General features: G+C 48.5%; 1 non-coding gene across 1 annotated transcript; it reads left to right on the forward strand.

Annotated features, from left to right (window-relative positions):
• Window positions 1-389: 389 nt before the first annotated feature.
• TRNAW-CCA (transfer RNA tryptophan (anticodon CCA)) lies at window positions 390-463 on the forward strand. The gene has a single exon. It is a non-coding gene; the product is annotated as a tRNA-Trp (tRNA).
• The last annotated feature ends 20,179 nt before the right edge of the window (window positions 464-20,642 follow it).

Consider the following 20,642-nt stretch of genomic DNA (forward strand, 5'->3'; position numbering starts at 1 on the left):
TTTTCTGCTGCTTATGAGTAATTTTCTTTAAACCGATTGATTGGCACTACAAAAAAAAAAGATTAAAAACATTCCCCCATGCCCCTTGGTTTCGGTGACTGTTTGCGTCCTTAATATGTTTATCAAATGAGCCCCTCATTTCCTTTACCTTGTCTGCTAATAGCTTAACGGGGGTCTCGGTTCTGGCAGTCTTGTAGCCATAGGTAGCATAAGAGGGCTCTCGCACAGTTTCCGTCCTCGCCGTTAGATGGCGTTCTACATCACACTAGCGGTATTACAGGACGTGCTACGTCCACCGCTATGGTCAAGGGTGGCGCTGGTGAACACTCCCAAGGTTTGCTTACACGCAGTAAACATAAATACCCACGAAAGCAGCAGATTGGACAGCCGTCGCCGTAGCTCAGTTGGTAAGAGCACCGGACGCCATATTCGGAGGTCGTGGGTTCGGATCCCACCGGCGGCATGGATGTTTTTTCTGCTGCTTATGAGTAATTTTCTTTAAACCGATTGATTGGCACTACAAAAAAAAAAGATTAAAAACATTCCCCCACGCCCCTTGGTTTCGGTGACTGTTTGCGTCCTTAATATGTTTATCAAATGAGCCCCTCATTTCCTTTACCTTGTCTGCTAATAGCTTAACGGGGGTCTCGGTTCTGGCAGTCTTGTTGCCATAGGTAGCATAAGAGGGCTCTCGCACAGTTTCCGTCCTCGCCGTTAGATCGCGTTCTACGTCACACTCGCGGCCTTACAGGACGTGCTACGTCCACCGCTATTGTTGAGGGTGGCGCTGGTGAACACTCTCAAGGTTCGCTTACACGCAGTAAACATAAATACCCACGAAAGCAGCAGATTGGGCAGCCGTCGCCGTAGCTCCGTTGGTAAGAGCACCGGACGCGATATTCGGAGGTCGTGGGTTCGGATCCCACCGGCGGCATGGATGTTTTTTATGCTGCTTTATAAGTAATTTTATTTAAACCGATTGATGGGCACTACAAAAAAAAAAGATTAAAAACATTCCCCCATGCCCCTTGGTTTCGGTGACTGTTTGCGTCCTTAATATGTTTATCAAATGAGCCCCTCATTTCCTTTACCTTGTCTGCTAATAGCTTAACGGGGGTCTCGGTTCGGGCAGTCTTGTAGCCATAGGTAGCATAAGAGGGCTCTCGCACAGTTTCCGTCTTCGCCGCTAGATGGCGTTCTACGTCACACTCGCGGTATTACAGGACGTGCTACGTCCACCGCTATGGTCAAGGGTGGCGCTGGTGAACACTCTCAAGGTTCGCTTACACGCAGTAAACATAAATACCCACGAAAGCAGCAGATTGGGCAGCCGTCGCCGTAGCTCCGTTGGTAAGAGCACCGGACGCGATATTCGAAGGTCGTGGGTTCGGATCCCACCGGCGGCATGGATGTTTTTTATGCTGCTTTATAAGTAATTTTATTTAAACCGATTGATGGGCACTACAAAAAAAAAGATTGAAAACATTTCCCTATGCCCCTTGGTTTCGGTGACTGTTTGCTTCCTTAATATGTTTATCAAATGAGCCCCTCATTTCCTTTACCTTGTCTGCTAATAGCTTAACGGGGGTCTCGGTTCTGGCAGTCTTGTTGCCATAGGTAGCATAAGAGGGCTCTCGCACAGTTTCCGTCCTCGCCGTAAGATGACGTTCTACGTCACACTCGCGGTATTACAGGACGTGCTACGTCCACCGCTATGGTCGAGGGTGGCGCTGGTGAACACTCTCAAGGTTCGCTTACAAGCAGTAAACATAAATACCCACGAAAGCAGCAGACTGGACAGCCGTCGCCGTAGCTCAGTTGGTAAGAGCACCGGACGCGATATTCGGAGGCCGTGGGTTCCGATCCCACCGGCGGCATGGATGTTTTTTCTGCTGCTTATGAGTAATTTTCTTTAAACCGATTGATTGGCACTACAAAAAAAAAGATTAAAAACATTCCCCCATGCCCCTTGGTTTCGGTGACTGTTTGCGTCCTTAATATGTTTATCAAATGAGCCCCTCATTTCCTTTACCTTGTCTGCTAATAGCTTAACGGGGGTCTCGGTTCTGGCAGTCTTGTAGCCATAGGTAGCATAAGAGGGCTCTCGCACAGTTTCCGTCTTCGCCGCTAGATGGCGTTCTACGTCACACTCGCGGTATTACAGGACGTGCTACGTCCACCGCTATGGTCAAGGGTGGCGCTGGTGAACACTCCCAAGGTTTGCTTACACGCAGTAAACATAAATGCCCACGAAAGCAGCAGATTGGACAGCCGTCGCCGTAGCTCAGTTGGTAAGAGCACCGGACGCGATATTCGGAGGTCGTGGATTCGGATCCCACCGGCGGCATGGATGTTTTTTCTGCTGCTTATAAGTTATTTTTTAAACCGATTAATTGGCACTACAAAAAAAAAGATTAAAAACATTCCCCTATGCCCTTGATTTCTGTGACTGTTTGCTTTCGTAATATGTTTATCAAGTGAGCCCCTCATTTCCTGTACCTTGTCTGCTAATAGTTTAACGGGGGTCTCGGTTCTGGCAGTCTTGTTGCCATAGGTAGCATAAGAGGGCTCTCGCACAGTCTCCGTCCTCGCCGTTAGATCGCGTTCTACGTCACACTCGCGGCCTTACAGGACGTGCTACGTCCACCGCTATTGTTGAGGGTGGCGCTGGTGAACACTCTCAAGGTTCGCTTACACGCAGTAAACATAAATACCCACGAAAGCAGCAGATTGGGCAGCCGTCGCCGTAGCTCCGTTGGTAAGAGCACCGGACGCGATATTCGGAGGTCGTGGGTTCGGATCCCACCGGCGGCATGGATGTTTTTTATGCTGCTTTATAAGTAATTTTATTTAAACCGATTGATGGGCACTACAAAAAAAAAGATTAAAAACATTCCCCCATGCCCCTTGGTTTCGGTGACTGTTTGCGTCCTTAATATGTTTATCAAATGAGCCCCTCATTTCCTTTACCTTGTCTGCTAATAGCTTAACGGGGGTCTCGGTTCGGGCAGTCTTGTAGCCATAGGTAGCATAAGAGGGCTCTCGCACAGTTTCCGTCTTCGCCGCTAGATGGCGTTCTACGTCACACTCGCGGTATTACAGGACGTGCTACGTCCACCGCTATGGTCAAGGGTGGCGCTGGTGAACACTCCCAAGGTTTGCTTACACGCAGTAAACATAAATACCCACGAAAAGCAGCAGATTGGACAGCCGTCGCCGTAGCTCAGTTGGTAAGAGCACCGGACGCGATATTCGGAGGTCGTGGGTTCGGATCCCACCGGCGGCATGGAAGTTTTTTATGCTGCTTTATAAGTAATTTTATTTAAACCGATTGATGGGCACTACAAAAAAAAAAAGATTGAAAAACATTTCCCTATGCCCTTGATTTCTGTGACTGTTTGCTTTCGTAATATGTTTATCAAATGAGCCCTCATTTCCTGTACCTTGTCTGCTAATAGCTTAACGGGGGTCTCGGTTCTGGCAGTCTTGTAGCCATAGGTAGCATAAGAGGGCTCTCGCACAGTTTCCGTCCTCGCCGTTAGATCGCGTTCTACGTCACACTCGCGGCCTTACAGGACGTGCTACGTCCACCGCTATTGTTGAGGGGTGGCGCTGGTGAACACTCTCAAGGTTCGCTTACACGCAGTAAACATAAATAACCCACGAAAGCAGCAGATTGGGCAGCCGTCGCCGTAGCTCCGTTGGTAAGAGCACCGGACGCGATATTCGAAGGTCGTGGGTTCGGATCCCACCGGCGGCATGGATGTTTTTTATGCTGCTTTATAAGTAATTTTATTTAAACCGATTGATGGGCACTACAAAAAAAAAAGATTGAAAACATTTCCCTATGCCCCTTGGTTTCGGTGACTGTTTGCTTCCTTAATATGTTTATCAAATGAGCCCCTCATTTCCTTTACCTTGTCTGCTAATAGCTTAACGGGGGTGTCGGTTCTGGCAGTCTTGTTGCCATAGGTAGCATAAGAGGGCTCTCGCACAGTTTCCGTCCTCGCCGTAAGATGACGTTCTACGTCACACTCGCGGTATTACAGGACGTGCTACGTCCACCGCTATGGTCGAGGGTGGCGCTGGTGAACACTCTCAAGGTTCGCTTACAAGCAGTAAACATAAATACCCACGAAAGCAGCAGACTGGACAGCCGTCGCCGTAGCTCAGTTGGTAAGAGCACCGGACGCGATATTCGGAGGCCGTGGGTTCCGATCCCCACCGGCGGCATGGATGTTTTTTCTGCTGCTTATGAGTAATTTTCTTTAAACCGATTGATTGGCACTACAAAAAAAAAGATTAAAAACATTCCCCCATGCCCCTTGGTTTCGGTGACTGTTTGCGTCCTTAATATGTTTATCAAATGAGCCCCTCATTTCCTTTACCTTGTCTGCTAATAGCTTAACGGGGGGTCTCGGTTCTGGCAGTCTTGTAGCATAGGTAGCATAAGAGGGCTCTCGCACAGTTTCCGTCTTCGCCGCTAGATGGCGTTCTACGTCACACTCGCGGTATTACAGGACGTGCTACGTCCACCGCTATGGTCAAGGGTGGCGCTGGTGAACACTCCCAAGGTTGCTTACACGCAGTAAACATAAATGCCCACGAAAGCAGCAGATTGGACAGCCGTCGCCGTAGCTCAGTTGGTAAGAGCACCGGACGCGATATTCGGAGGTCGTGGATTCGGATCCCACCGGCGGCATGGATGTTTTTTCTGCTGCTTATAAGTTATTTTTTAAACCGATTAATTGGCACTACAAAAAAAAAGATTAAAAACATTCCCTATGCCCTTGATTTCTGTGACTGTTTGCTTTCGTAATATGTTTATCAAGTGAGCCCCTCATTTCCTGTACCTTGTCTGCTAATAGTTTAACGGGGGTCTCGGTTCTGGCAGTCTTGTTGCCATAGGTAGCATAAGAGGGCTCTCGCACAGTCTCCGTCCTCGCCGTTAGATCGCGTTCTACGTCACACTCGCGGCCTTACAGGACGTGCTACGTCCACCGCTATTGTTGAGGGTGGCGCTGGTGAACACTCTCAAGGTTCGCTTACACGCAGTAAACATAAAATACCCACGAAAGCAGCAGATTGGGCAGCCGTCGCCGTAGCTCCGTTGGTAAGAGCACCGGACGCGATATTCGGAGGTCGTGGGTTCGGATCCCACCGGCGGCATGGATGTTTTTTATGCTGCTTTATAAGTAATTTTATTTAAACCGATTGATGGGCACTACAAAAAAAAAGATTGAAAACATTTCCCTATGCCCCTTGGTTTCGGTGACTGTTTGCTTCCTTAATATGTTTATCAAATGAGCCCCTCATTTCCTTTACCTTGTCTGCTAATAGCTTAACGGGGGTCTCGGTTCTGGCAGTCTTGTTGCCATAGGTAGGATAAGAGGGCTCTCGCACAGTTTCCGTCCTCGCCGTAAGATGACGTTCTACGTCACACTCGCGGTATTACAGGACGTGCTACGTCCACCGCTATGGTCGAGGGTGGCGCTGGTGAACACTCTCAAGGTTCGCTTACAAGCAGTAAACATAAATACCCACGAAAGCAGCAGACTGGACAGCCGTCGCCGTAGCTCAGTTGGTAAGAGCACCGGACGCGATATTTGGAGGCCGTGGGTTCCGATCCCACCGGCGGCATGGATGTTTTTTCTGCTGCTATGAGTAATTTTCTTAAACCGATTGATTGGCACTACAAAAAAAAAGATTAAAAACATTCCCCCATGCCCCTTGGTTTCGGTGACTGTTTGCGTCCTTAATATGTTTATCAAATGAGCCCCTCATTTCCTTTACCTTGTCTGCTAATAGCTTAACGGGGGTCTCGGTTCTGGCAGTCTTGTAGCCATAGGTAGCATAAGAGGGCTCTCGCACAGTTTCCGTCTTCGCCGTTAGATGGCGTTCTACGTCACACTCGCGTTATTACAGGACGTGGTACGTCCACCGCTATGGTCAAGGGTGGCGCTGGTGAACACTCCAAGGTTTGCTTACACGCAGTAAACATAAATACCCACGAAAGCAGTAGATTGGACAGCCGTCGCCGTAGCTCAGTTGGTAAGAGCACCGGACGCGATATTCGGAGGTCGTGGGTTCGGACCCACCGGCGGCATGGATGTTTTTTCTGCTGCTTTATAAGTAATTTTCTTTAAACCGATTGATTGGCACTACAAAAAAAAAAGATTGAAAACATTCCCCTATTCCCCTTGATTTCGGTGACTGTTTGCTTCCGTAAAATGTTTATCAAATGAGCCCCTCATTTCCTTTACCTTGTCTGCTAATAGCTTAACGGGGGCCTCGGTTCCAGCAGTCTTGTTGCCATAGGTAGCATTAGAGGGCTCTCGCACAGTTTCCGTCCTCGCCGTTAGATGACGTTCTACATCACACTCGCGGTAATACAGGACGTGCTACGTCCCCCGCTATGGTTGAGGGTGGCGCTGGTGAACACTCTCAAGGTTCGCTTACACGCAGTAAACATAAATAAACAAGAAAGCATCAGATTGGACATCCGTCGCCGTAGCTCAGTTGGTAAGAGCACCGGACGCGATATTCGGAGGTCATGGGTTCGGATCCCACCAGCGGCATGGATGTTTTTCTGCTGCTTTATCAGTAATTTTCTTCAAAAACCGATTGATTTTCACTACAAAAAAAGAATTAAAAACATTCCTCTATGCCGCTTGGTTTTTGTGACTGTTTGCTTCCTTAATATGTTTATCAAATGAGCCCCTCATTTCCATTACCTTGCCTGCTAATAGCTTAAAGGAGGTCTCAGTTCTGGCAGTCTTGTTGCCATAGGTAGCATAAGAGGGCTCTCGCACAGTTTCCATTCTCGCCGTTAGATGACGTTCTACGTCACACTCGCGGTATTACAGGACGTGCTACGTCCACCGTTATGGTCGAGGGTGGCGCTGGTGAACACTCTCAAGGTTCGCTTACACGCAGTAAACATAAATACCCACGAAAGCAGCAGATTGGACAGCCGTCGCCGTAGGTCCGTTGGTAAGAGCACCGACGCGATATTCGGAGGCCGTGGGTTCGGATCCCACCGGCGGCATGGATGTTTTTTCTGCTGCTTATGAGTAATTTTCTTTAAACCGATTGATTGGCACTACAAAAAAAAAGATTAAAAACATTTCCCCATGCCCCTTGGTTTCGGTGACTGCGTCCCTTAATATGTTTATCAAATGAGCCCCTCTTTCCTTTACCTTGTCTGCTAATAGCTTAACGGGGGTCTCGGTTCTGGCAGTCTTGTTGCATAGGTAGCATAAGAGGGCTCTCGCACAGTCTCCGTCCTCGCCGTTAGATCGCGTTCTACGTCACACTCGCGGCATTACAGGACGTGCTACGTCCACCGTTATGGTCGAGGGTGGCGCTGGTGAACACTCTCAAGGTTCGCTTACACGCAGTAAACATAAATACCCACGAAAGCAGCAGATTGGACAGCCCGGGTCGCCGTAGGTCCGTTGGTAAGAGCACCGGACGCGATATTCGGAGGCCGTGGGTTCGGATCCCACCGGCGGCATGGATGTTTTTTCTGCTGCTTATGAGTAATTTTCTTTTAAACCGATTGATTGGCACTACAAAAAAAAAAGATTAAAAACATTCCCCCATGCCCCTTGGTTTCGGTGACTGTTTGCGTCCTTAATATGTTTATCAAATGAGCCCCTCATTTCCTTTACCTTGTCTGCTAATAGCTTAACGGGGGTCTCGGTTCTGGCAGTCTTGTAGCCATAGGTAGCATAAGAGGGCTCTCGCACAGTTTCCGTCTTCGCCGCTAGATGGCGTTCTACGTCACACTCGCGGTATTACAGGACGTCCTACCTCCACCGCTATGGTCGAGGGTGGCGCTGGTGAACACTCCCAAGGTTCGCTTACACGCAGTAAACATAAATACCCACGGAAGCAACAGATTGGACAGACGTCGCCGTAGCTCAGTTGGTAAGAGCACCGGACGCGATATTCGGAGGTCGTGGATTCGGATCCCACCGGCGGGCATGGATGTTTTTTCTGCTGCTTATAAGTTATTTTTTAAACCGATTAATTGGCACTACAAAAAAAAAAGATTAAAAACATTCCCCTATGCCCTTGATTTCTGTGACTGTTTGCTTTCGTAATATGTTTATCAAATGAGCCCCTCATTTCCTGTACCTTGTCTGCTAATAGCTTAACGGGGGTCTCGGTTCTGGCAGTCTTGTTGCCATAGGTAGCATAAGAGGGCTCTCGCACAGTCTCCGTCCTCGCCGTTAGATCGCGTTCTACGTCACACTCGCGGCTTACAGGACGTTGCTACGTCCACCGCTATTGTTGAGGGTGGCGCTGGTGAACACTCTCAAGGTTCGCTTACACGCAGTAAACATAAATACCCACGAAAGCAGCAGATTGGGCAGCCGTCGCCGTAGCTCCGTGGTAAGAGCACCGGACGCGATATTCGGAGGTCGTGGGTTCGGATCCCACCGGCGGCATGGATGTTTTTTATGCTGCTTTATAAGTAATTTTATTTAAACCGATTGATGGGCACTACAAAAAAAAAGATTGAAAACTTTTCCCTATGCCCCTTGGTTTCGGTGACTGTTTGCTTCCTTAATATGTTTATCAAATGAGCCCCTCATTTCCTTTACCTTGTCTGCTAATAGCTTAACGGGGGTCTCGGTTCTGGCAGTCTTGTTGCCATAGGTAGCATAAGAGGGCTCTCGCACAGTTTCCGTCCTCGCCGTAAGATGACGTTCTACGTCACACTCGCGGTATTACAGGACGTGCTACGTCCACCGCTATGGTCGAGGGTGGCGCTGGTGAACACTCTCAAGGTTCGCTTACAAGCAGTAAACATAAATACCCACGAAAGCAGCAGACTGGACAGCCGTCGCCGTAGCTCAGTTGGTAAGAGCACCGGACGCGATATTCGGAGGCCGTGGGTTCCGATCCCACCGGCGTCATGGATGTTTTTTCTGCTGCTTATGAGTAATTTTCTTTAAACCGATTGATTGGCACTAAAAAAAAAGATTAAAAACATTCCCCCATGCCCCTTGGTTTCGGTGACTGTTTGCGTCCTTAATATGTTTATCAAATGAGCCCCTCATTTCCTTTACCTTGTCTGCTAATAGCTTAACGGGGGTCTCGGTTCTGGCAGTCTTGTAGCCATAGGTAGCATAAGAGGGCTCTCGCACAGTTTCCGTCTTCGCCGTTAGATGGCGTTCTACGTCACACTCGCGGTATTACAGGACGTGGTACGTCCCCTGCTATGGTCAAGGGTGGCGCTGGTGAACACTCCCAAGGTTTGCTTACACGCAGTAAACATAAATACCCACGAAAGCAGCAGATTGGACAGCCGTCGCCGTAGCTCAGTTGGTAAGAGCACCGGACGCGATATTCGGAGGTCGTGGTTTCAGACCCCACCGGCGGCATGCATGTTTTTTCTGCTGCTTTATAAGTAATTTTCTTTAAACCGATTGATTGGCACTACAAAAAAAAGATTGAAAACATTCCTTTATTCCCCTTGATTTCGGTGACTGTTTGCTTCCGTAAAATGTTTATCAAATGAGCCCCTCATTTCCTTTACCTTGTCTGCTAATAGCTTAACGGGGGCCTCGGTTCCAGCAGTCTTGTTGCCATAGGTAGCATTAGAGGGCTCTCGCACAGTTTCCGTCCTCGCCGTTAGATGACGTTCTATATCACACTCGCGGTAATACAGGACGTGCTACGTCCCCCGCTATGGTTGAGGGTGGCGCTGGTGAACACTCTCAAGGTTCGCTTACACGCAGTAAACATAAATAAACAAGAAAGCATCAGATTGGACATCCGTCGCCGTAGCTCAGTTGGTAAGAGCACCGGACGCGATATTCGGAGGTCATGGGTTCGGATCCCACCAGCGGCATGGATGTTTTTCTGCTGCTTTATAAGTAATTTTCTTCAAAAACCGATTGATTTTCACTACAAAAAAAGATTAAAAACATTCCTCTATGCCGCTTGGTTTTTGTGACTGTTTGCTTCCTTAATATGTTTATCAAATGAGCCCCTCATTTCCATTACCTTGCCTGCTAATAGCTTAACGGAGGTCTCGGTTCTGGCAGTCTTGTTGACATAGGTAGCATAGGAGGGCTCTCGCACAGTTTCCATTCCCGCCGTTAGATGACGTTCTACGTCACACTCGCGGTATTACAGGACGTGCTACGTCCACCGTTATGGTGGAGGGTGGCGCTGGTGAACACTCTCAAGGTTCGCTTACACGCAGTAAACATAAATACCCACGAAAGCAGCAGATTGGACCGCCGTCGCCGTAGGTCCGTTGGTAAGAGCACCGGACGCGATATTCGGAGGCCGTGGGTTCGGATCCCACCGGCGGCATGGATGTTTTTTCTGCTGCTTATGAGTAATTTTCTTTAAACCGATTGATTGGCACTACAAAAAAAAAGATTAAAAACATTTCCCCATGCCCCTTGGTTTCGGTGACTGTTTGCGTCCTTAATATGTTTATCAAATGAGCCCCTCATTTCCTTTACCTTGTCTGCTAATAGCTTAACGGAGGTCTCGGTTCTGGCAGTCTTGTTGCCATAGGTAGCATAAGAGGGCTCTCGCACAGTCTCCGTCCTCGCCGTTAGATCGCGTTCTACGTCACACTCGCGGCATTACAGGACGTGCTACGTCCACCGCTATTGTTGAGGGTGGCGCTGGTGAACACTCTCAAGGTTCGCTTACACGCAGTAAACATAAATACCCACGAAAGCAGCAGATTGGACAGCCGTCGCCGTAGCTCCGTTGGTAAGAGCACCGGACGCGATATTGGGAGGTCGTGGGTTCGGATCCCACCGGCGGCATGGATGTTTTTTATGCTGCTCTATAAGTTATTTTTTTTAAACCGATTAATTGGCACTACAAAAAAAGATTAAAAACATTCCCCTATACCCTTGATTTCTGTGACTGTTTGCTTCCGTAATATGTTTATCAAATGAGCCCCTCATTTCCTTTACCTTGTCTGCTAATAGCTTAACGGGGGTCTCGGTTCTGGCAGCCTTGTTGCCATAGGTAGCATAAGAGGGCTCTCGCACAGTTTCCGTCCTCGCCGTAAGATGACGTTCTACGTCACACTCGCGGTATTACAGGACGTGCTACGTCCACCGTTATGGTGGAGGGTGGCGCTGGTGAACACTCTCAAGGTTCGCTTACACGCAGTAAACATAAATACCCACGAAAGCAGAAGATTGGACAGCCGTCGCCGTAGGTCCGTTGGTAAGAGCACCGGACGCGATATTCGGAGGCCGTGGGTTCGGATCCCACCGGCGGCATGGATGTTTTTTCTGCTGCTTATGAGTAATTTTCTTTAAACCGATTGATTGGCACTACAAAAAAAAAGATTAAAAACATTTCCCCATGCCCCTTGGTTTCGGTGACTGTTTGCGTCCTTAATATGTTTATCAAATGAGCCCCTCATTTCCTTTACCTTGTCTGCTAATAGCTTAACGGAGGTCTCGGTTCTGGCAGTCTTGTTGCCATAGGTAGCATAAGAGGGCTCTCGCACAGTCTCCGTCCTCGCCGTTAGATCGCGTTCTACGTCACACTCGCGGCATTACAGGACGTGCTACGTCCACCGCTATTGTTGAGGGTGGCGCTGGTGAACACTCTCAAGGTTCGCTTACACGCAGTAAACATAAATACCCACGAAAGCAGCAGATTGGACAGCCGTCGCCGTAGCTCCGTTGGTAAGAGCACCGGACGCGATATTGGGAGGTCGTGGGTTCGGATCCCACCGGCGGCATGGATGTTTTTTATGCTGCTCTATAAGTTATTTTTTTTAAACCGATTAATTGGCACTACAAAAAAAGATTAAAAACATTCCCCTATACCCTTGATTTCTGTGACTGTTTGCTTCCGTAATATGTTTATCAAATGAGCCCCTCATTTCCTTTACCTTGTCTTCTAATAGCTTAACGGGGGTCTCGGTTCTGGCAGCCTTGTTGCCATAGGTAGCATAAGAGGGCTCTCGCACAGTTTCCGTCCTCGCCGTAAGATGACGTTCTACGTCACACTCGCGGTATTACAGGACGTGATACCTCCCCCGCTATGGTCGAGGGTGGCGCTGGTGAACACTCTCAAGGTTCGCTTACACGCAGTAAACATAAATACCCACGAAAGCAGCAGACTGGACAGCCGTCGCCGTAGCTCAGTTGGTAAGAGCACCGGAAGCGATATTCGGAGGCTGTGGGTTCGGATCCCACCGGCGGCATGGATGTTTTTTCTGCTGCTTATGAGTAATTTTCTTTAAACCCATTGATTGGCACTACAAAAAAAAAAGATTAAAAACATTCCCCCATGCCCCTTGGTTTTGGTGACTGTTTGCGTCCTTAATTTGTTTATCAAATGAGCCCCTCATTTCCTTTACCTTGTCTGCTAATAGCTTAACGGGGGTCTCGGTTCTGGCAGTCTTGTAGCCATAGGTAGCATAAGAGGGCTCTCGCACAGTTTCCGTCTTCGCCGCTAGATGGCGTTCTACGTCACACTCGCGGTATTACAGGACGTGCTACGTCCACCGCTATGGTCAAGGGTGGCGCTGGTGAACACTCCCAAGGTTTGCTTACACGCAGTAAACATAAATACCCACGAAAGCAGCAGATTGGACAGCCGTCGCCGTAGCTCAGTTGGTAAGAGCACCGGACGCGATATTCGGAGGTCGTGGATTCGGATCCCACCGGCGGCATGGATGTTTTTTCTGCTGCTTATAAGTTATTTTTTTAAACCGATTAATTGGCACTACAAAAAAAAAGATTAAAAACATTCCCCTATGCCCTTGATTTCTGTGATTGTTTGCTTTCGTAATATGTTTATCAAATGAGCCCCTCATTTCCTGTACCTTGTCTGCTAATAGCTTAACGGGGGTCTCGGTTCTGGCAGTCTTGTTGCCATAGGTAGCATAAGAGGGCTCTCGCACAGTCTCCGTCCTCGCCGTTAGATCGCGTTCTACGTCACACACGCGGCCTTACAGGACGTGCTACGTCCACCGCTATTGTTGAGGGTGGCGCTGGTGAACACTCTCAAGGTTCGCTTACACGCAGTAAACATAAATACCCACGAAAGCAGCAGATTGGACAGCCGTCGCCGTAGCTCCGTTGGTAAGAGCACCGGACGCGATATTCGGAGGTCGTGGGTTCGGATCCCACCGGCGGCATGGATGTTTTTTATGCTGCTTTATAAGTAATTTTATTTAAACCGATTGATGGGCACTACAAAGAAAAAAGATTGAAAACCTTTCCCTATGCTCCTTGGTTTCGGTGACTGTTTGCTTCCTTAATATGTTTATCAAATGAGCCCCTCATTTCCTTTACCTTGTCTGCTAATAGCTTAACGGGGGTCTCGGTTCTGGCAGTCTTGTAGCCATAGGTAGCATAAGAGGGCTCTCGCACAGTTTCCGTCTTCGCCGTTAGATGGCGTTCTACGTCACACTCGCGGTATTACAGGACGTGGTACGTCCACTGCTATGGTCAAGGGTGGCGCTGGTGAACACTCCCAAGGTTTGCTTACACGCAGTAAACATAAATACCCACGAAAGCAGCAGATTGGACAGCCGTCGCCGTAGCTCAGTTGGTAAGAGCACCGGACGCGATATTCGGAGGTCGTGGTTTCGGACCCCACCGGCGGCATGGATGTTTTTTCTGCTGCTTTATAAGTAATTTTCTTTAAACCGATTGATTGGCACTACAAAAAAAAGATTGAAAACATTCCTTTATTCCCCTTGATTTCGGTGACTGTTTGCTTCCGTAAAATGTTTATCAAATGAGCCCCTCATTTCCTTTACCTTGTCTGCTAATAGCTTAACGGGGGCCTCGGTTCCAGCAGTCTTGTTGCCATAGGTAGCATTAGAGGGCTCTCGCACAGTTTCCGTCCTCGCCGTTAGATGACGTTCTATATCACACTCGCGGTAATACAGGACGTGCTACGTCCCCCGCTATGGTTGAGGGTGGCGCTGGTGAACACTCTCAAGGTTCGCTTACACGCAGTAAACATAAATAAACAAGAAAGCATCAGATTGGACATCCGTCGCCGTAGCTCAGTTGGTAAGAGCACCGGACGCGATATTCGGAGGTCATGGGTTCGGATCCCACCAGCGGCATGGATGTTTTTCTGCTGCTTTATAAGTAATTTTCTTCAAAAACCGATTGATTTTCACTACAAAAAAAGATTAAAAACATTCCTCTATGCCGCTTGGTTTTTGTGACTGTTTGCTTCCTTAATATGTTTATCAAATGAGCCCCTCATTTCCATTACCTTGCCTGCTAATAGCTTAACGGAGGTCTCGGTTCTGGCAGTCTTGTTGACATAGGTAGCATAAGAGGGCTCTCGCACAGTTTCCATTCTCGCCGTTAGATGACGTTCTACGTCACACTCGCGGTATTACAGGACGTGCTACGTCCACCGTTATGGTGGAGGGTGGCGCTGGTGAACACTCTCAAGGTTCGCTTACACGCAGTAAACATAAATACCCACGAAAGCAGCAGATTGGACAGCCGTCGCCGTAGGTCCGTTGGTAAGAGCACCGGACGCGATATTCGGAGGCCGTGGGTTCGGATCCCACCGGCGGCATGGATGTTTTTTCTGCTGCTTATGAGTAATCTTCTTTAAACCGATTGATTGGCACTACAAAAAAAAAGATTAAAAACATTTCCCCATGCCCCTTGGTTTCGGTGACTGTTTGCGTCCTTAATATGTTTATCAAATGAGCCCCTCATTTCCTTTACCTTGTCTGCTAATAGCTTAACGGGGGTCTCGGTTCTGGCAGTCTTGTTGCCATAGGTAGCATAAGAGGGCTCTCGCACAGTCTCCGTCCTCGCCGTTAGATCGCGTTCTACGTCACACTCGCGGCATTACAGGACGTGCTACGTCCACCGCTATTGTTGAGGGGGGCGCTGGTGAACACTCTCAAGGTTCGCTTACACGCAGTAAACATAAATACCCACGAAAGCAGCAGATTGGACAGCCGTCGCCGTAGCTCCGTTGGTAAGAGCACCGGACGCGATATTGGGAGGTCGTGGGTTCGGATCCCACCGGCGGCATGGATGTTTTTTATGCTGCTCTATAAGTTATTTTTTTTAAACCGATTAATTGGCACTACAAAAAAAAGATTAAAAACATTCCCCTATGCCCTTGATTTCTGTGACTGTTTGCTTCCGTAATATGTTTATCAAATGAGCCCCTCATTTCCTTTACCTTGTCTGCTAATAGCTTAACGGGGGTCTCGGTTCTGGCAGCCTTGTTGCCATAGGTAGCATAAGAGGGCTCTCGCACAGTTTCCGTCCTCGCCGTAAGATGACGTTCTACGTCACACTCGCGGTATTACAGGACGTGATACCTCCCCCGCTATGGTCGAGGGTGGCGCTGGTGAACACTCTCAAGGTTCGCTTACACGCAGTAAACATAAATACCCACGAAAGCAGCAGACTGGACAGCCGTCGCCGTAGCTCAGTTGGTAAGAGCACCGGAAGCGATATTCGGAGGCTGTGGGTTCGGATCCCACCGGCGGCATGGATGTTTTTTCTGCTGCTTATGAGTAATTTTCTTTAAACCCATTGATTGGCACTACAAAAAAAAAGATTAAAAACATTCCCCCATGCCCCTTGGTTTTGGTGACTGTTTGCGTCCTTAATTTGTTTATCAAATGAGCCCCTCATTTCCTTTACCTTGTCTGCTAATAGCTTAACGGGGGTCTCGGTTCTGGCAGTCTTGTAGCCATAGGTAGCATAAGAGGGCTCTCGCACAGTTTCCGTCTTCGCCGCTAGATGGCGTTCTACGTCACACTCGCGGTATTACAGGACGTGCTACGTCCACCGCTATGGTCAAGGGTGGCGCTGGTGAACACTCCCAAGGTTTGCTTACACGCAGTAAACATAAATACCCACGAAAGCAGCAGATTGGACAGCCGTCGCCGTAGCTCAGTTGGTAAGAGCACCGGACGCGATATTCGGAGGTCGTGGATTCGGATCCCACCGGCGGCATGGATGTTTTTTCTGCTGCTTATAAGTTATTTTTTTAAACCGATTAATTGGCACTACAAAAAAAAAAGATTAAAAACATTCCCCTATGCCCTTGATTTCTGTGATTGTTTGCTTTCGTAATATGTTTATCAAATGAGCCCCTCATTTCCTGTACCTTGTCTGCTAATAGCTTAACGGGGGTCTCGGTTCTGGCAGTCTTGTTGCCATAGGTAGCATAAGAGGGCTCTCGCACAGCCTCCGTCCTCGCCGTTAGATCGCGTTCTACGTCACACACGCGGCCTTACAGGACGTGCTACGTCCACCGCTATTGTTGAGGGTGGCGCTGGTGAACACTCTCAAGGTTCGCTTACACGCAGTAAACATAAATACCCACGAAAGCAGCAGATTGGACAGCCGTCGCCGTAGCTCCGTTGGTAAGAGCACCGGACGCGATATTCGGAGGTCGTGGGTTCGGATCCCACCGGCGGCATGGATGTTTTTTATGCTGCTTTATAAGTAATTTTATTTAAACCGATTGATGGGCACTACAAAGAAAAAAGATTGAAAACATTTCCCTATGCCCCTTGGTTTCGGTGACTGTTTGCTTCCTTAATATGTTTATCAAATGAGCCCCTCATTTCCTTTACCTTGTCTGCTAATAGCTTAACGGGGGTCTCGGTTCTGGCAGTCTTGTAGCCATAGGTAGCATAAGAGGGCTCTCGCACAGTTTCCGTCTTCGCCGTTAGATGGCGTTCTACGTCACACTCGCGGTATTACAGGACGTGGTACGTCCACTGCTACGGTCAAGGGTGGCGCTGGTGAACACTCCCAAGGTTTGCTTACACGCAGTAAACATAAATACCCACGAAAGCAGCAGATTGGACAGCCGTCGCCGTAGCTCAGTTGGTAAGAGCACCGGACGCGATATTCGGAGGTCGTGGTTTCGGACCCCACCGGCGGCATGGATGTTTTTTCTGCTGCTTTATAAGTAATTTTCTTTAAACCGATTGATTGGCACTACAAAAAAAAGATTGAAAACATTCCTTTATTCCCCTTGATTTCGGTGACTGTTTGCTTCCGTAAAATGTTTATCAAATGAGCCCCTCATTTCCTTTACCTTGTCTGCTAATAGCTTAACGGGGGCCTCGGTTCCAGCAGTCTTGTTGCCATAGGTAGCATTAGAGGGCTCTCGCACAGTTTCCGTCCTCGCCGTTAGATGACGTTCTATATCACACTCGCGGTAATACAGGACGTGCTACGTCCCCCGCTATGGTTGAGGGTGGCGCTGGTGAACACTCTCAAGGTTCGCTTACACGCAGTAAACATAAATAAACAAGAAAGCATCAGATTGGACATCCGTCGCCGTAGCTCAGTTGGTAAGAGCACCGGACGCGATATTCGGAGGTCATGGGTTCGGATCCCACCAGCGGCATGGATGTTTTTCTGCTGCTTTATAAGTAATTTTCTTCAAAAACCGATTGATTTTCACTACAAAAAAAGATTAAAAACATTCCTCTATGCCGCTTGGTTTTTGTGACTGTTTGCTTCCTTAATATGTTTATCAAATGAGCCCCTCATTTCCATTACCTTGCCTGCTAATAGCTTAACGGAGGTCTCGGTTCTGGCAGTCTTGTTGACATAGGTAGCATAAGAGGGCTCTCGCACAGTTTCCATTGTCGCCGTTAGATGACGTTCTACGTCACACTCGCGGTATTACAGGACGTGCTACGTCCACCGTTATGGTGGAGGGTGGCGCTGGTGAACACTCTCAAGGTTCGCTTACACGCAGTAAACATAAATACCCACGAAAGCAGCAGATTGGACAGCCGTCGCCGTAGGTCCGTTGGTAAGAGCACCGGACGCGATATTCGGAGGCCGTGGGTTCGGATCCCACCGGCGGCATGGATGTTTTTTCTGCTGCTTATGAGTAATCTTCTTTAAACCGATTGATTGGCACTACAAAAAAAAAGATTAAAAACATTTCCCCATGCCCCTTGGTTTCGGTGACTGTTTGCGTCCTTAATATGTTTATCAAATGAGCCCCTCATTTCCTTTACCTTGTCTGCTAATAGCTTAACGGGGGTCTCGGTTCTGGCAGTCTTGTTGCCATAGGTAGCATAAGAGGGCTCTCGCACAGTCTCCGTCCTCGCCGTTAGATCGCGTTCTACGTCACACTCATGGCATTACAGGACGTGCTACGTCCACCGCTATTGTTGAGGGTGGCGCTGGTGAACACTCTCAAGGTTCGCTTACACGCAGTAAACATAAATACCCACGAAAGCAGCAGATTGGACAGCCGTCGCCGTAGCTCCGTTGGTAAGAGCACCGGACGCGATATTGGGAGGTCGTGGGTTCGGATCCCACCGGCGGCATGGATGTTTTTTATGCTGCTCTATAAGTTATTTTTTTTAAACCGATTAATTGGCACTACAAAAAAAAGATTAAAAACATTCCCCTATGCCCTTGATTTCTGTGACTGTTTGCTTCCGTAATATGTTTATCAAATGAGCCCCTCATTTCCTTTACCTTGTCTGCTAATAGCTTAACGGGGGTCTCGGTTCTGGCAGCCTTGTTGCCATAGGTAGCATAAGAGGGCTCTCGCACAGTTTCCGTCCTCGCCGTAAGATGACGTTCTACGTCACACTCGCGGTATTACAGGACGTGATACCTCCCCCGCTATGGTCGAGGGTGGCGCTGGTGAACACTCTCAAGGTTCGCTTACACGCAGTAAACATAAATACCCACGAAAGCAGCAGACTGGACAGCCGTCGCCGTAGCTCAGTTGGTAAGAGCACCGGAAGCGATATTCGGAGGCTGTGGGTTCGGATCCCACCGGCGGCATGGATGTTTTTTCTGCTGCTTATGAGTAATTTTCTTTAAACCCATTGATTGGCACTACAAAAAAAAAGATTAAAAACATTCCCCCATGCCCCTTGGTTTTGGTGACTGTTTGCGTCCTTAATTTGTTTATCAAATGAGCCCCTCATTTCCTTTACCTTGTCTGCTAATAGCTTAACGGGGGTCTCGGTTCTGGCAGTCTTGTAGCCATAGGTAGCATAAGAGGGCTCTCGCACAGTTTCCGTCTTCGCCGCTAGATGGCGTTCTACGTCACACTCGCGGTATTACAGGACGTGCTACGTCCACCGCTATGGTCAAGGGTGGCGCTGGTGAACACTCCCAAGGTTTGCTTACACGCAGTAAACATAAATACCCACGAAAGCAGCAGATTGGACAGCCGTCGCCGTAGCTCAGTTGGTAAGAGCACCGGACGCGATATTCGGAGGTCGTGGATTCGGATCCCACCGGCGGCATGGATGTTTTTTCTGCTGCTTATAAGTTATTTTTTAAACCGATTAATTGGCACTACAAAAAAAAAAGATTAAAAACATTCCCCTATGCCCTTGATTTCTGTGATTGTTTGCTTTCGTAATATGTTTATCAAATGAGCCCCTCATTTCCTGTACCTTGTCTGCTAATAGCTTAACGGGGGTCTCGGTTCTGGCAGTCTTGTTGCCATAGGTAGCATAAGAGGGCTCTCGCACAGCCTCCGTCCTCGCCGTTAGATCGCGTTCTACGTCACACACGCGGCCTTACAGGACGTGCTACGTCCACCGCTATTGTTGAGGTTGGCGCTGGTGAACACTCTCAAGGTTCGCTTACACGCAGTAAACATAAATACCCACGAAAGCAGCAGATTGGACAGCCGTCGCCGTAGCTCCGTTGGTAAGAGCACCGGACGCGATATTCGGAGGTCGTGGGTTCGGATCCCACCGGCGGCATGGATGTTTTTTATGCTGCTTTATAAGTAATTTTATTTAAACCGATTGATGGGCACTACAAAGAAAAAAGATTGAAAACATTTCCCTATGCCCCTTGGTTTCGGTGACTGTTTGCTTCCTTAATATGTTTATCAAATGAGCCCCTCATTTCCTTTACCTTGTCTGCTAATAGCTTAACGGGGGTCTCGGTTCTGGCAGTCTTGTAGCCATAGGTAGCATAAGAGGGCTCTCGCACAGTTTCCGTCTTCGCCGTTAGATGGCGTTCTACGTCACACTCGCGGTATTACAGGACGTGGTACGTCCACTGCTATGGTCAAGGGTGGCGCTGGTGAACACTCCCAAGGTTTGCTTACACGCAGTAAACATAAATACCCACGAAAGCAGCAGATTGGACAGCCGTCGCCGTAGCTCAGTTGGTAAGAGCACCGGACGCGATATTCGGAGGTCGTGGTTTCGGACCCCACCGGCGGCATGGATGTTTTTTCTGCTGCTTTATAAGTAATTTTCTTTAAACCGATTGATTGGCACTACAAAAAAAAGATTGAAAACATTCCTTTATTCCCCTTGATTTCGGTGTCTGTTTGCTTCCGTAAAATGTTTATCAAATGAGCCCCTCATTTCCTTTACCTTGTCTGCTAATAGCTTAACGGGGGCCTCGGTTCCAGCAGTCTTGTTGCCATAGGTAGCATTAAAGGGCTCTCGCACAGTTTCCGTCCTCGCCGTTAGATGACGTTCTATATCACACTCGCGGTAATACAGGACGTGCTACGTCCCCCGCTATGGTTGAGGGTGGCGCTGGTGAACACTCTCAAGGTTCGCTTACACGCAGTAAACATAAATAAACAAGAAAGCATCAGATTGGACAGCCGTCGCCGTAGCTCAGTTGGTAAGAGCACCGGACGCGATATTCGGA

The sequence above is a fragment of the Amblyomma americanum genome, chromosome 1 (assembly GCF_052857255.1).
Source record: "Amblyomma americanum isolate KBUSLIRL-KWMA chromosome 1, ASM5285725v1, whole genome shotgun sequence".
NCBI lineage: Eukaryota > Metazoa > Arthropoda > Arachnida > Ixodida > Ixodidae > Amblyomma > Amblyomma americanum.